This window comes from Cetorhinus maximus, chromosome 22 (assembly GCF_964194155.1).
Source record: "Cetorhinus maximus chromosome 22, sCetMax3.hap1.1, whole genome shotgun sequence".
NCBI classification, from domain to species: domain Eukaryota; kingdom Metazoa; phylum Chordata; class Chondrichthyes; order Lamniformes; family Cetorhinidae; genus Cetorhinus; species Cetorhinus maximus.
The window spans coordinates 16899655-16914688 of NC_135900.1; positions in this window are offsets into that span (position 1 = coordinate 16899655).

A 15034-nucleotide genomic window follows, 5' to 3' on the forward strand; every position below is an offset into this window, starting at 1 on the left:
TATTGAGCAGCATCGGGTTTGCATGCCAAAGGGCAGAAGCACCACATTAGTTCATTCCTCTGTGCCTTCGAGCCATACTCATTCAGGTCCTGAAGGATGGTAACAGAAAGCTGGCCTACTTTGCCTCCAGGGCATTTAATGGGCAGAAATGGAGCACCACTATGTGACTATAGAGAAAGAAGCATTGGCAATGAACTGGACATCAGAGAGATTCTCGGATTATGTGATGGGATTACCATTCCAAATTTAACTAAAGTATAAACCATTAGTCAGCCTTCTGAATTGCACAGAGATCATCAAAATGCCCCTGTGCTTACAACGTTTCAGTCTTAGGCTGGTGGATTACCAGTACACAGCTGTGTATGTGCCAGGGAAAATACAGACAACAGCTGCCACATTATCTAGAGCCACAGTTGATCATGCCATAACCCAAGACTTAGTACTTGTTTCAGAGGTGGAAGCATTCTCATCAATCATAACAAATAGTCCACCAGTCTCTGAGAGAAGACTACAAGAAGTCAGGAAAGCATAGAAAGAAGATTTGGGGTGTACCCAAGTAAGGAAACTTTACCAAGAAGGTTGTTGAAACTACAGACCGAACGACCAACTCCTATGAAAGTACCGTGAACAGAGGAAACATCAATCGATAGTGGACGATCTAGTATTCAACCATCACCAGGTAATGCCCAAGGCTATGAGGGAGGAGATACTTCATAGAATCCATGGTGGTCACTTGGGAATAGGGAAGTGTGGAGCTTATACACATCAATCTGTGTGGTGGCCAGGCATTTCAAAGGAAATTCAAGACCTCAATTTGTCGTGCCATACTTGCGCAATTCGTCGCCAGCCACCCACAGAATCTCTATTACAATCTAGTTTTCCAGATAGGCCTTGGAAAAGATTGGGGCCAGACCTCTTCAATTTTCAAGGGAAAGTGTACCTTGTCACAATGGATGATTGTTCAAGATGGTTAAAAACTACCAGACTCCACACAACGATGGCTGAGACCATGATAAGGGTGTTACAGAATATCTTCTCCATGCATGGGTTTCCGGCCAAAATTGTTTTGGACAATGGGCTACAGCTCGTGAATGAATGCTTCAAGAAATTTCCAGGTGATTGCAGGATCGCCCATGTTACTAGTTCTCCTCTCCACCCAGGCGCCAACGGAGAAGCTGAAAGAGAGACGAAAAACATTAAAATGTTAATGACCAAGAATACAAACTGGAATCAGCTCTGCTGCAGAGCTGCTCATGGACCAATGGCTGAAGACACAATTTCCTTTGCAGCAGAACCTGCAACCCAACGTTACAGCAGGGAACCATAAAAAAGCGAGGAATATGGAGAACGTCCTACGTGAAAAACAGAAGAACTGGTATAACTCCGGGCATAGAGTGAATACTTAATACCTGTTAATACCCGTTAGTACTAAGTCAGAAAGTCTGAATTTAAGATTGAAGATCTCAAGGCGCGGTCCTTAAACAAACAGGACAACCATATTCCTATCTCGTCCAAACCCTGTCTGCTATATTCAGAAGAAACAGAGAAGCTCTACTCTTATTGGAGGCTGAGAGAACGCATGTGTTTGATCACCACACACTTTGGGAGGATGGTCTGAAGACTATAGCAATCAACTCATAGAATGACCCTGTCAATTAACTGGTTCAAGACCATCATCCTCGCTCGACGGTGACAAATGCAAGACTAGGGAGAGTCGTGAATGCACCGCGAAGGCTGAACGCGTGAACTTCAGACTTTGTGGTGGTTGGTGGGAGATGGTGATAGTGTAAATGTAATGTAATTAGTTTAAGAAATAGTTTAGCATTGTTATTTAAAAATTTGATATTATACTGGGCTGAAGTTAGCATAATGGGTTAATAGATATGTAATGAGATAATGATGTGTATCACTATGTTACAGTGATATTAGCAGGAACTCACTAAGATTCCTTCACCAGCACCTTCCAAACCCACGACCACTGCCATCTAGAAGGACAAGGGCAGCAGATAGATGGGAACACCACCACCTGGAAGTTCCCCTCCAAGTCACTTACCATCCTGACTTGGAAATATATCACCATTCCTTCACTGTCGCTGGGTCAAAATCCTAGAAATCCCTTCCTAACAGCACTGTGGGTGTACCTACACCACATGGACTGCAGCGGTTCAAGAAGGCAGCTCACCACCACCTTCTCAAGGGCAATTAAGGATGGGCAATAAATCACTAGGCGGTAACACCCACATCCCCATGAATGAATAAAAAAAAAATGTTCTAGAGACTCTGTAGAACAGATGGAATAGTCTGTAAACAAGAGAGATGTACTTACCTTGTAGTTTATCATCTATATAGTGTTAAAGTAGTTTTGAAGTAACCTACCCGAGTCAGACCAGAGTTACACATGAGCAGAGAGAAAACTTCCCAATATAGATTAGGCCACAAAACAAATCGCAAAACAATGGTGTCAACTCCCACTCCAGAGACCTGAGGACATAATCTATGCTGCCACTTCAGCAGAGTATTGAGGAAGTGCTGCATATTTGGAGGAGCTGTCCTTTGGATGAGAACCAATGTCCTGTCTGCCCTCTCAGAGGGACATAAAAGTTCCCACAGCACTACGAAAGGAAAACAGAGGAGTTCTGGCCAACATTTACCTCTCAAACGCTTAAAGCAGATGATATGGTCATTTAACTGCTGTTTGACCCTCTTTGTGAAGAAGTCCGCCGCCTTTCCTACATTACAAAAATCTTGGGATCTCCTGAGGCCGTGAAAGACTTTATATAAATTTCAGTCTTTCTTTTTCCAGCAGGATTGTAAATTTCATGGGCAGGATTTTCCCTCCGTCGGGCAGGCACGGCGGGCAGGCCCCAGAGCAGTCGTGAAACAGACCGCCGCCCGTGATGAGACCCCGACCATCAGTTAACGGCCAGCCAGCGTGAAAGGTGCACTGAAACACTTAGCTATGCCTGGGTCGGGGGCGGGAAAAGGGCACCATGGACGTCCACACATGCGGTGGTGGGGGGGTAGCGCGCACTGACAGCTCCCTGAGGACACAGAGCTTCCTCAGGGAGCTGAAGAATTGGACACTGACCAATAAAGATTTTACAAATGATATAAACATGTCCCCACATGTGACTCAGTCACATGATAAAAATTATGTTGAAATTTTTTTTTTAATTACTGCTGGAAACCTCATCCGACCCGTGGATGAGGCTTCATAAAAAATCCAAAGGCCGCCTGGCCGATTCGCCTGCCCGCCAACTGTAAGGATGGACGGGCAGCGGAAAATAATGTTCAAGTATTTGTTTAAGGGCCTTAATAGGCCTCTTAACTGTCGGCGGGCGTGCTGCCGAATCTCGCGCGCGCCCACCGACCGAAATGTCGCAGGGTGCGCGATGACGTCGGGACGCTCGCCTGACGTCACCGCACAAGATGTTACGCCCGATCAGGTCGGGCGCACGCCCGCCCAGAACTAAAATCCTGCCCCACATGTGTATTCATGGCTTAGATTTCTTTCCTAGTATGCAAGCGGTAATTGAACTCAGTGAGGTACGTTCGTGCTCCTCCCCAGAAAATAATTTAATTTCAGAATGAGAAAAGTAAGTGGCGTGTAAAGCATACACACGTTATTACTTATTCCAACATCATGCACATGCTTTCTTCCAATCAGCTCTCTCAGGTATATTGAATTGCTTCACAAGTTTGCAGGAATGGCCTGGGTCAGTTTGATTATGCTGATTATCCATAGATATACTTTCTTAATGTTGCTTTTCAGGCGACAGTCATTTAGGTCTGAAACTCTGGCTTCCCTTAATCCTGCAGGCCTAAAATTTGAAGAGGCAACGATGTACTACAAATACTGTGGTAGAATTCACACTATGGCCTGAATTTTGCCCTTGGTGGGTGGGGGCGTGACTGGCTGGCCCGTGACCAGTCGGGAAACAGGCCCCCCGCCCACAATCACCACCCCCAACCGCAATTTCACGCTGGCTGGCCAATTAAGGCGCGCCCAGCGTGAAATGCATCTTCCCAATGGTTGGGAAGGGACGAGTGGGTCGGCCATCAGGTCCAATGGCAACCCGGTGGCCGGTTTAAAAACGGCACAGGCAGCTCCTTGAATGTTGCCAGGGAAGAACATGCCTTCTATGTTGTGAACAGTGAAGTTATGGCATCGAAAGCGGCTGGAGACACCAGGCAGGAGCGCAGGACAGGTGGGCACTCGTCCCCGTCCCCCCCCACCGACCCCCGAGCGCGGTCCTCCTGGAGGAGGTGGCTTCCAGGAGGGACACCCTTGTCCCCAGAGATGGAAGGAGGAGGCCACTGCACCTAACAAAAAGATCATGGGAGCAGGTGGCAGCGCTGGTCAGCAGCCACAACGTTGTGCGGTGCACATGGGTGCAATGCCGCAAAAAGTTTAAAGACCTTCTGTGCCCGGGGAGGGTGAGTACCGTGTTGGCATGGATCAGTGTGTTGAAGTGTTAAGGTCTGGCCGTCCCCCTGTGGAGCTCAGGGGTGCTAGAGTCTGAGTGCCAACCGTCAATGACACCGGAGCTGGCTAATGGGGTGAGCCCTGTCTGCTTGGACTGAGCGCCTTGCGGCTCGAAGGCCATGGCTCAGATGTGTCCTGCCAGGGGTTCCTCAGGTGGGGTTGGCCAGGCTGCAATGGCGCAGCAGGTGGACTAATCCATGCTCCTCTGTCCTTTCAGAAGAGACGACCCATAACAACTTTGAAAGATCTCAGACAGGCAGAGGCCCCCGAAACCTCCTAATCCTATCCCGATTCGAGCAGGACACCTTGGAGCTGGAGAGGCGCCACCCACCTCGGTCAACCAGCCGCGGAGAGGCTGGGGTGTCAGACGAAGGTAAGAGTGCAGTGCACAGAGGTGAAAGTTTCGGATGGTGCAAACATTCTTGTGTAGTCTCATCATTGATGGGAGCCTCAAAACTGGATTCCCAATGATCATTGAAAGAGAATGGCACCATGATGCAGATCTCCATGGTCTCACCAGGGTGCCTGGCATGCACAGTGACAGTGTGGTGACTTAAACTAATGACATGTTGTTGTTCTTCCTTAGATTCTCCAGCACGCACTCAATTGCAGGACCCCGAAGAGTCACCCCTGATGCCAGAGGGCTGCCAGGCTTCACATGCACCTGTGTCACACCCGCTCTCTGAACCAGGCACCAGCGCAGATATAACACCTTGTGGGCATTAGATCCTTGGCTAGAATGCCAGAGCACAGCGGTGAGAGCACTTCACACTCACTTGAGGAGCAGATAGAGGCAGAGAGTGCCCGGGACCCTGGCAGTCGGAGGACTGTTTGAGACCAGGATGATGCTGAGTCAAAGGCAGATGATGAGACACTGGAGTCGTCCATTAGGCAGCAGATGCTGGATTTCCAGTGGGATGTGTGGGAGCATCTGGCGGAGATCCATGAGGGTATGCATGCCATGGTCTCTGTTATGGAGGAATCCACGCGGACCATCAACACTGCGTTGACCCTCATGGCCAAGCGCACTGCCTCCTCCATTGGCAGAGTGGTGACTCTCATGGAGAGGCAGCTCCAGGAACAGAGTCAGGGGTTCCTGGCGTTGCGCTCGGACCTGCAAGCCCTCACACAGGCAATGACCTCAGGTGGTCAGTGCCAGTGTGGGAGACGGATGAGGCACCCAGTATCCCAACTAGGTGCCCATCCGTCAATGGCGAGCAGGGAGGTCCAGAGTGACCTCATGTTGGCACACGAGCTGCTTGTCATCTCTGCGGGCTCCTCTCAGGGTGCTCTGGATGATGGCAGCAGCTTCTCTGCCCCTCTGCCAGTGACTGTGGCATCTGATGAGGCTGGATGACTGGGGAGATGCCAGCCATAGCACTGGCCGCTCCCTCGCAGGTGAGGCCAGCACAGGCTACACTGGCCAGAGGATGACCATCAAGGTCATCAAAGCCAACGACACACCAGAGTCAGCAGGCTGCCCCCAATGCCGCTGCCAGCGAGGGAGGGGCATCAAGACGTAGCATTCGCAAGCATAAGTTTAAGGCACCATGAGCACAAGAGGGACTGGTCACGGATAATCTTCTGTTGTGTAATGTTTTGTTTATGTTTTCTGGTCTGGGAATTAAGGTCAGAGAAGGTGATGTTAATTTTTTTGGATTGTCAAAATGAGATAAATTTTGTTTTCATCCTAATGGCCTGAGTATGCTTCAACTTTGTATTTTTTTGGTGCAGTATGTAACGCTGGACATGAGTGGCTCTAAACTTTATTACACAGGCACTGAGTGGAAGGGTCATTTCAGACATTCAGGATGGAGGCAGCAGCCGTGGCACGAGGTGAAAGCAGACCTTTGGCAGCCTAGCAGGAGTGTTGGATCAAGGTGTCCCTAACGTCCCAGTCTCCCTGTAGGATACAGAGGTCTGCCTCCACAACCTCAGCGTTCTCCTCACCGTGCTCCTCTTCTGACTCACGACTGGATTCATCCTTTGTGGGCTGTGGAGCTGGTCAACATCGTCTTCCTCCAGTGGGTCCCGCTTTGCCAGTGCCAGGTTGTGGAGAGCGCAGCACTGTCAGTGATACTCGCACTGGGGGTATTGTAGTGATCCCCCTGAACGGTCCAGGCAGCGGAAGCGCATCTTCAGAAGACCTATGGTCCTCTCTATAACTGCCCTTGTGGAGGAATGACACCTATTATAATGCTGCTCTGCCTCTGTTCTTGGATGGCGGAGAGGTGTCATAAGCTACCTTTTCAACAGATAGCCCTTGTCACCCAGCAGCCATCCATTCAGTCAGGCTGGAGCACTGAATGACCCCGGCACCTGGGAGTGACTCAGGATATACGTGCCACGGGAGCTGCTAGGGCACCATGCACAGACTTGCTGAATCTGCATCTTGTGGTCATACACTATCTGAACGTTCATGGAGTGGAATCCTTTCCTGTTGACGAAGGCATCCAGCTGACTTGCTGGCGTCTTGATGGCCACATGTGTGCAGTTGATTGCACCCTGGTTGTGGGGGAACCCAGCAATCGCTGCAAATCCTCTGGCTCACTCAGCCTGGCTGGCCTCGTCCATACGGAAATGAATAAATGTCATTACCCATCTGAAGAGAGCTTCCGTCACCAGCTTGACGCAACTGTGGACAGCTGATTGTGAGACTCCACACAGATCCCTCACTGACCCCTGGAAAGATCCGGAAACATAGAAGTTGAGGGAACTATGCCCTTCAGAGCCACTGGCATGGGGTGTCCACCCACACAGTCGGAGCTGATCCCGGGCCCAATACCTGCAAATGGAGGTCACTGTCTCCTTGAAAGGCGAAACCTCCATCAGCATCGCACCCTGTAAACACTGGCAGCAGGATAGTGCCATCTTCTGCGGCCCCTCCCTCCCTGGGCTACCTGCTCGTCCTGCGCCCCTTGTACCTGCGCCTCTCCTCCCACAGGTCACTCCCCTGGAAGCCACACTGGGACACCTGGCCTCCTCTCCGTTCTGCCCCTCTCTTCCTCCTCAGAGGAAGAGGTGCCACCAGTGGAGACCACAATCCCCATTATCAGGGTAACAGAAGACTGTCTGATACCTGGAAGGGTCCGCAAGGTCAAAATCCTCCAGGCGCCTAGGAGACACCAGTGAGTCCTGAAATGAAGCCTAGAAATGCTAAGAATGAAATTCAGAACAGAGATGAAGCTGTCAAGTTCAAATAAGCAACCAGCAGCAAACTATCTCCTAAACTCCTTACTACTCATGCTGGCAATGCTGCTGAACCTTTTTATTTCACCCTTGGATGGGGTTTGGCAAAATGTAGGCTGTCTGCCTGCCCGTTTTGCCCGTACGATTTCGCGCTCGTTGCACAGGCAATGTAAAATCGGGTTCAGCTGGGTTTTTACTGGCTTTAAGTGGCCTCTTAATTGATGGGGGTGGCGCAGCTCCGATCCCACACGCGCCCGCCGACCTGAAGATTGCGCATGTGCGGGATGACGTCGGACACTCGCCTGATGTCTTCTCACGCTATTTTACGCCTAATCGGGTCAGGCATGAGCCCTATGATTCCCATGCCCTATGATTCTTAAATTACCAGTCTATACAGATCAGTGGCTGTGCTGCAATGCACTGAGTGGAAAATATGCATTTTTTTATGGCATGTTACAGTCTGGATAACATCAGTGTAAAATGTGAAAATTGAGCATGAAGATTTTTCATTCAGAAGTAGGAGTTTCACATCCTGCAGCTGATTCCAGTTTTATTCAAATGAAGACATCTGGGCTCATATAATTGAGCAATTGTTTGTTCAAGGCCACCATCCTGTTCTAGTTGCTTAGTTATTCTTTTATCTGCCATTCAGTAAGCGTGTTGGCTCAGATTTGCTTGCAACTTCTGACAAGTTTGGGGCTTGAAACGAGCGTAGCAACATTTTTGGGGGCATTTTCTGGGGTGTGACCTGTTTTCGTTCAGCTTACATGGCATAATAACAGTGCCATATTGTCCATTATTTTCTGGCGCCTTTTGAAATATAGGAGGCATGTTGATACTCCTCTGAGGTCATTAATATACATGGTAGGAGGAACAGCACTGGTGTGCTAAGAAACCTTCATTTCTGCTCCTAGGATTGTTAAAAGAAGCATGCCTATTCCCAGCATTAGTGGAAATTCATGGGGGTGCTTTACTTTGGAGCCTGAAGAATCTTTGAGAGTGGCTGGTGTTACACTGCTCTTGCCAGATAATTGAACTCTTTTTGGTATTGAGTTACAGTTCTGGAGGCTGAGAGAGTGCTGCCACCTCCCTCCACATGGCAGGTAAGACAATTTTCCGCAGTTTCCTCCCAGGAGCACTCAGTTTAGTCTTTGACTTCATTGCTGTGACACCTCCAGGACTCTCTGTAGGTTGACCTCATTAAAATTTTGTGCCCCTCTTTTCTGTCTCCTTTCAATATTCGATTCCACTCTGTGATTGCCTCTTATGTTCTTCCATTCGAAGACATTCTTCATATGTGTCACAAAATCCCACATGAATCATCTATTACAGCTAGCTGACAGCTGGCTTGATCTTCAATGTGTTTAATACTAATCCACTACTTCCAAACTTCAAGCTATTACGTATCTTCAGCTTTTCTTAGCATTTTAAAGGTGTTAGTTGCCGAATTAAATAAAGAACAGCTCCCAACAGAGGAAATAATGAAGTTAAGATGAATTTCTTTACACAGAGTGGTGAGAACATGAAATTCATTGTCACATGGAATAGCTGCAGCAGGATACATATATTTAAGGGAGGTGGTGTTTGACGAATACCTGATAGAGAAAGCAACAGACAAATAGAGGGCAGAGTAGGAAAAGGCACTGGATTAAAAGGAGGCTATTTTGTGGAGAATAAAAAACAGTTTGGACCAATTGGGCCAAATAGCCTGTTTCTGTGCTGTAGGTTCTATATAATTTCCACCCCTCCTAGTACCCTTGTGTCGCATGGTGTTAGCTGGTGTTAGAAATTTAAATGAGCTAGCGACCCCATGATTTATGGCAGGGTTCTGTGCTGGAGATAGTCGGTGGGCAGAAGTCCCAAACTAGCAGGGCATCATCAGGCAAATCATGGTATTTATGGCCTCTTTCATTTCTCTTTCATTTTATTTTTGGGACAGTGAGACTGTGATGTTCTTATTATTAGCACTGCAGCTGAAGCTTTCTGGAGAAGGCACTTGTATTATTGCTCACACTATGGAACCTAGGACAAAAGGCAAACCAAGAGGGAACAACAGGTTGTATGACTAGCATCCATTGGGAGTACCAAGAAACCTTCCGAGACAGGCAAATGGTTTCACCAACTTTATCCATTATAAAAATGGATTGTCCTATACCAAACTTTTGTGCTGACTCTATTGATCTGCAAAAATGATAAGAACATTTTTATTTCAAATTGGTTGCTCATTTGCAAAACTACATGTTATGACAAGTCTTCAACCTGTTGTCCATAATGATGCTTCATTGCCCCTGAGGTATGAGTCAAAAATCTATTTTGATAGGTGGAAATAGTGATGAGGCTATTGTTTGCTTTTGTTGTTGGATACTGAGGAATAACAGGTAAAACACACTTTTTTTTTTTAATTAGCTCAAAAAAACCAACCTAACTCCTACTGTGGTAGTCTGGCCTGACAGACATTGTGAAGGTGTCGGCAGAAAAAGCTGCCGTTGACCTGAGGCTCACTTCTCATTATATTTTCATGGGCACAGACTAAATTTCAGAAGCAAAGAAGTTTGTTTTTGTAGTGTACCTCAACTATCTTTGTAAGCAATAATATTGCCCAGATTCTCACTTCTGACCTACTTATTGGCTTTTACCAGTGCCACTCATAATAAACAGGAAAGGTTCTCTAATACTTCATCAGAAGTTGAGGTATTACTAGTAAACCAGAAAAAACCTTTCAACATGTTCCAGCTAACACCGCATTGGATGGCAAGGGATTTCTGAAAATTCAAGAGACCCAACATGGAATGATATGTATTGATACGTGCAAACTGCTGCCCCATCTTAAAGGTTGTTGCGATTTTTCTTGAAAGCTTTTTAACAAGCCATGTATTGTTTTTCAAGTAAAGATAGCAAGGCAAAAGCCAAGTGGAATCAAAGTATCTGTTACACTCTGATGACTGCAAGCTCTATTCATTCAGCAATGGTCTGTTGTCACAATCACATGTCTTCTTTCCAGTAACAAGAGAGCGTGTGTTTCATTTTGAAAACTAATTAAATCGGATACAACCCATTAAAGTCACCTTCCGCTAAGTAGTTATCTATTTTCTTTCCTTTGCTCCGGTTTTCTCCCCAATTCTTGTGAAAGCTCTTGCTCATGCCAGCCAATCCACTGGCATCTGGCCAAAGTGGATATCCTTTGCACGAGTCTAAACAATGGATGTTGGCAGGCTATTCAATCGGAGGGTGCATCATTGTCATTAATCCTGTCCGTGTCCAATATCTACACAAGTGCACTTTCTAGTAAGAGGCCACTGAATAATGGTAAGAAGCAGAACATTGCCTGATTCTTTATTTTCTCACCCAGCAGGGGGAGTTTTACACCTCCACCTCACCCCACCCCCCCTAGCCAGCGTATTTGCAGGGCACATAAAAGAGGACGAGCGGCTAATCCATCCTTCTTGCCTGCCCCCAAGCTGTCCCCCATCTAGGAAGAGTGTCCTGCAGTCAGCATCGCTGTGAAGCAGTCTGGGAAGAATATCCTGCAGTCAGCATCACAGTCTGCACTGGAGTGCTGCTTTGGGAGTTTGTTGAGTAGGGAACGAGGTGATCCTTTAAGTACCGTGAGTATGGTCGGGTAAGCATTTACTATTTTTATCGCTTATAGTTTTTAAGGTCTTATTTTGTGGTTCATCATTTGTAAGGGCTATATTCTGCAACAACGAGGAGCAAGGAAGAAGGGCCCTAGAGTAATTGATATTATTTGATATTAAGTATCTTCCAAAAGGTTTAATTTAATTTAAAGGGGTAAGTCATGCCAGGAGAGCTCAAAGCCATGGTGTGCTCCTCCTGTTCTATGTGGGAAGCCAGGAACATTTCCAGTGCCCGGGGTCAGCATGTGTGTGGGAAGTGTCTCCAGCTGCAGCTCCTGGAAACCCGGGTTTCAGAGCTGGAGCGGCGGCAGGGGACACTGTGGAGCATCCATGAGGCGGAGAGTATCGTGGATAGCACATATAGAGAGGTGGTCACACCGCAGGCTAAGAGTCCACAGGCAGGAAGTGAACGGGTGACCATCAGTCAGAGCAAGAGTACTAGGCAGGCAGTACAGGAATCTCCTGTGGCTATTCCCCTGCAAAACAGATATACCATTTTGGATACTGTTGGGGGGAATGGCCTCTCAGGAGAAAGCAGCAACAGCCAAATTTGTTGCACCATGATTGGCTCCGCTGCACAGGGGAGGAGTAAAAAGTGTAGGAATGCAATAGTTATAGGGGATTCAATTGTAAGGGGAATAGATAGGCGTTTCTGTGGCTGCAAACGAAACTCCAGGATGGTATGTTGCCTCCCTGGTGCTAGGGTCAAGGATGTCTCAGAGCAGCTACAGGACATTCTGAAGCGGGAGGGTGAGCAGCCCGTGATTGTGGTACACATTGGCACAAATAACATAGGTTAAAAAAAGGGAAGAGGTCCTAAAAGCAGAATATAGGGAGTTAGGAAGTAAGTTGAAAAGCAGGACCTCAAAGGTAGTGATCTCAGGATTACTACCAGTGCCACATGCTAGTCAGGGTAGAAATAGCAGGATATATCGGATGAATACATGGCTGAAGAGATGGTGTGAGGGACAGGGTTTCAGATTCCTGGAACATTGGGACCGGTTCTGGGGGAGGTGGGACCAGTACAAACTGGACAGGTTACACCTGGGCAGGACCGGGACTGATGTCCTAGGGGGAATATTTGCTAGAGTGGTTGGGGAGGGGTTAAACTAAAATGGCAGGGGGATGGGAATCTATGCAAGGAGTCAGAGGAGGGGGAACCAAGGACCAGAACAAAAGACAGAAAGGGGAATAAGAAAAGTGATAGGCAGAGAAATCAAGGGCAAGAGGCCCAGGGCCTCAGTGAAAAATAGTGGGAACGGGACAAGTAATATTAAAAAACAAGCTTTAAGGCTTTGTGCCTTAACGCAAGGAGCATTCGCAATAAAGTGAATGAATTAACCGCGCAAATAGATGTAAACAGGTATGATATAGTCGGGATTACGGAGACATGGCTGCAGGGTGACCAGGGATGGAAACTGAACATCCAGGGGTATTCAGTATTTAGGAAGGACAGACAAAAAGGAAAAGATGGTGGAGTTGCATCGCTGGTTAAAGTGGAAATTAACGCAATAGTGAGGAAAGATATTAGCACTGACGATGTGGAATCTTTATGGGTAGAGCTGAGAAATAGTAAGGGGCTGTATATAGACCCCCAAACTGTAGTGATGATTTTGGAATGGCATTAAACAGGAAATTAGAGATGCATGCAATAAAGGAACATCTGTAATTATGGGTGACTTTAATCTGCATATAAATTGGGCAAATCAAATTGTGTCCCCCATTCCCACCACCCCTCCTCAGCAAAAAGCCACAGACTCACCTTAGTCTGGTATCTATGTTGTCTTTCTTCTTGGGACTCTCTTGTTGTCCCAGCAACGTCCACTGCTGAGCTCTGGCACTGCTGGGACTACCTAGCTGCCAACCAATCAGATTGGCTGGAAGCTCTTGAGGGCAGAATTTCCTTTCCCCGAGGCAGAAGTCCCACAATTACCTCGTAGAGGCTGGCCCCCAATGTATTATCACTGTTGGACAGCCTTTTTTAAAGCTACTGGGGTGGGAGGGGGTGAGAAATACCCTGTGAACTACAGCCTTGGAATGTCAAATACTGTACCTGTATCATCACCTTGGCAAAGATCAGGAAACTTAATATCGAATAGAGTTGGAATCTTGGATTTCCTGTTTGACATTGGGCAACTTCATTTACCAATTTAGCTACTGTGGACTTGTTATTTCCTTGAATTATTAGATACATTTTCATAAAATCCAATTGATTCTTAAATCCTGTTCAATTGCCAATAAATCTATACCCTTCTTTTGTAAAACTAAGCTGAGTTGTAACAGAGTTTACAAAATAAATATCCTACAGCGAACAGAGGAAAGAACAAAGTGTTTCCTTTATTTAGCTATCATTGTAGAAGTTAGAGAGAAATGAAAGAATGGTTGACTAAATAAGGACTTTAAGCAAACTTCCCCTTTAATGAGACACTGAAGAAATCAATTTATTGTTGTTGCAGTTCTTCAAGCTTCTCCTACATATTAACAAGATCCAAAGGTGTGTAAGGTGGCGAGTATTTAATTTAGGCGTGTGTTCACCTGTGAATTAGAAAGGATAATGATGAAAAAGGAGTGGCGAAATGACTCAGTATTCCACTTTTGACGAATGAATAGGTGTGGCCAGTAAACGGGCCCATATTTACTTAAACTTACCTTGATATGGTTGGAAAGATTATATTCTGACATGCCCACTGTACAAATCGAGAAAATTACATAGCATGGCGTACTGTCTACAGTTTTGATCTCCTTACTTAAGAAAGGATATAATTGCTTTAGAAGCAATTCAGGGAATATTCGCTCGCCTGATTCCTGGGACGAAGGGGTTATCTTATGAGGAAAGATTGGACAGGCTGGGCTTGTATCCATTGGAGTTTAGAAGAATAAAAGGTGATCTTATTGAAACATATAAGATCCTGAGGGAGATTGACAGGGTGGATGCTGAGGGGATGTTTGCCCTTGTGGGAGAGTCTAGAGCCAGGGGACATTGTTTAATAATTAGGAGTCTCCCATTTAAGACTGAGATGAGGAAAATATTTTTTCTATCAAAGTGCTTTGGAATTCTCTTCCCTAGAGAGCAGTGGAGGCTAGGCCTTTGCATATATTCAAGACTGAGTTAGACATATTTTTGACTGACAAGGGAGTCAAAGAAAGTGGAGTTGAAGCCACAAATAGATCAGCCATGATCTTATCGAATGATAGAAGAGGTTTGAAGGGCCGAATGGCCTATTCCTAGGCCGAATGGCTCCAAATTCTTCTGCTCTTGAAAAAAATGGCAAGAATAGCAAACATAGGTCTGATGCCTTCTATGATTGAGATTTAACCCTGGCTGTAGCTCAGACAACCAGTTAGTCTGGATTTTCACACATTCTTTCTCTTAATCTGAAGTCACACATGAAATTCTTGTCCCAAAATCTGCTCTGTAGTAACCGTAGCTGGAATCTGAAAGAGCCAGTCAGGAAGTTGCTTTAATGGCTGCCCGTCACCATGACTAAGGGAAATGAAATTGTAGATTGCTTGTACACAATGGTTCCACTGATGCTGAAATGTTGAGGGTCCTGCTGTAGATAGTACACCAAAGAGGGACTGAAGATATCCCTCCAGTGAAAGTGCAGGGGACAGCTGTATGGAGTGAGGCTGCCAATCAAATTGTGCCATCAGTCTCAAGTGGCAATGAATGAGAAATAAATTTAATGGTATCCAAGATGAAGATGAGTGTGCTTCACATTTT